The sequence below is a fragment of the Pyxicephalus adspersus genome, chromosome 6, assembly GCF_032062135.1.
Source record: "Pyxicephalus adspersus chromosome 6, UCB_Pads_2.0, whole genome shotgun sequence".
Classification (NCBI taxonomy): Eukaryota; Metazoa; Chordata; class Amphibia; order Anura; family Pyxicephalidae; genus Pyxicephalus; species Pyxicephalus adspersus.
The window spans coordinates 6870215-6872762 of record NC_092863.1 but is presented as its reverse complement, the minus strand read 5'-3'; the positions used below and the strand labels follow the sequence as shown (position 1 = coordinate 6872762).

The 2548-nt window shown below is 40.6% G+C and overlaps 1 pseudogene; it reads left to right on the top strand.

Annotated features, from left to right (window-relative positions):
- On the top strand, positions 1-2267 carry LOC140332456 (ammonium transporter Rh type A pseudogene; annotated as a pseudogene).
- The last annotated feature ends 281 nt before the right edge of the window (positions 2268-2548 follow it).

Sequence of the window (2548 nt, the reverse complement as noted above, 5' to 3'; positions counted from 1 at the left end):
CAATATGTAATGTTAGTGGTCACATATGAACATGCCTGACTTAGAGGACTGCTGAATGCAGGTGCTGTGCTCAGCCTTGCATTAAATGGAAAGAGCTGCATGTAAATGCAGCCTGTTCCAAACTAATAAAAGGTAATATTTTACCAATGTATATTACTGTAGTACAAAGGTCACTGCACCCGACAGGGCAGACTCTTTACTGGATACAAGACCCAGCCAATTGTATAGAAGCAACTTTTGGCTGTTGCTAAACACAAGAATCCAATGTTCTGCAAGTTGCCGGGGAGAGAGGTGCTCCTAAGTTTTCATCTTCATGCATAATGTCCATTGTTTTTTCCCCAAGTTTGCGATGCCAGCTGCCTGTCCTCCTGGCCCTTCTTCAAGGGATCTTTGTGGCAATATTCATCATGTTTGTGACTTATGAGGATCATTCAATTAGATCACCTTTCCACAATTTAACAGAAGAAAAAGAAGATCACTTAACTGCAATATTTCCCAGCTTTAAAGATGTTCACCTCATGCTCTTTGTTGGACTGGGCCTCATGTTGTCATTTTTAAAACTCTACAGTTTCGGTGGAATTGCCTTCAACTTTTTAATTGCAAACTTTGCCATTCAGTGGTCTTTGATTGTTCAAGGATTCTTCTATCACTACAAAGAAGGTAAAATAAGTTTGAGGCTGGAAAACGTCCTAGATGCTGAGTTTGCTGCAGTGACAGCTCTTATATCCGCTGGAGCTGTTATGGGAAGGACCAGTCCCGTTCAGTTGCTGCTGTTTTCTGCTCTGGAAATTCCACTTTTTGTGGTCAATGACTGGCTTGTCAACAAATATTTTCATGTTATTGATATTGGAGGGACCATTGCCATTCATATCTTCTCATGTTACTTTGGCTTAGGAGTGGCCCAAATTTTATACCAACCTGAGCTAAGAAAAACTCACCCAAAAGAGGCAACAAATTCAAACTCTGACTTTCTTTCATTCCTTGGTACTATTTTTCTCTGGATTTTCTGGCCGACCTTCAACTCCGTCTTGGCCAAAACTGAAGCCGCTCGACTTCACGCCATTATCAATACATTTTTTGCCCTGAGTTCAGGGACAATCACCACCTTTGCTCTGTCCAGCCTGATAGACAGAAGGGGAAGGATTAGCCTTGTGTATCTTCAAAATGCTTCCTTGGCAGGTGGAGTGGCTATTGGAATCATTGCAGATTTAATTAGCCCTGGAGGGGCATTTGCTGTAGGTTGCCTTGCTGCCCTGTCCTGCATACTTGGATATCAATACTTAAGCCCCTTCTTAGCCAGAAAGATCAAGATGCAAGACCAGTGTGGTATTCACAACCTTCATGGAATACCAGGCATTATAGGTACTTTGAGCAGCATTGTAGTCATTTTAATAGGACCCACAAATACATACAGTACTAGCCTCCATGAGATGCTTAATGATAGTAATTTGGGGATCCAGTCACCTGTTTTGGAGGTTTTTGGAAATCAGAACACATGGACAGCAAAAGATCAAGCCCTCGGACAAGCTGCAGCTTTTGGAGTAACATTTGGTGTGTCATTGCTTGGAGGTTACATTACTGGACTCCTTCTGAGACTGCCTTGCTTTGTCCATCCTTCAAAGGATTACTTTTTTGATGATCAGCTCTATTTCCAAATTCCTGAAGATAACAAAAACAAATCAACAACCAATGAGAAACTTCATCAGCACTTGCTGACATCACTGAAACATATATAGAGCCCACCCAATGAACATCCAATGTAGCACTGTGTTTAATATACAACCCACCAAACCAAGGCTGATCTAAAAGGGTAGCCCCACTTTTCACAATTTCTGAAAAAAGTAGGCAATATAATGTTCTTAAAAATGTACCTTGATATTTATTTTGTTCTTCTATGCTTGTACAAGTCTTTCAAACACCCATTGCTCAATAGAAAGTGTTCTATTTTCCATCTAAGCCATCTATAAAATGGCTCAGGCATTCAGTCTTCACAAATCCATCCAAGCTTTGTTTGCATCAGGCTTTGCTCGGAGCAGTCAATGTGCCTCACTACCCAGTGCTGCTTATCAGGTTTATTGTGTGCATGTGCATCTGGCTGTTTTGTAAAGTGGAGAACAAAGATTTCTGAATTTGAACACGTTCTATTAAATTACTCTGCACAGTTCTTACAGAAAACGTAAACCCTAACTTGACAAATATACATTGTTTAGGAACTCTGTATTATAAACAATCCTTGTGTGTCTTGTTTTTGTTTAATAAAATCCTGTTTCAACTTTGTTTATCCTCATTTTGCATCTCAGTGCTGCTGTGCTCAGTCACATTTAATCTACATGCACCAATTTTGTCTTTACATCACTGATCTGGACCAATTTTTCTCATAGTGACAACAGTGAACCATGGCTGAATAGCCACTTGTATCTACTGGTGGCACAAGCGACAGCGCAGGAAACAACAGTGGTCACCCTATAACAGCAAGTGCCTAAACAATACTTTCAAGGCAGCATCACCAGATATCACCATAGAAGTGCACAGCAATGCTGTCTATTCA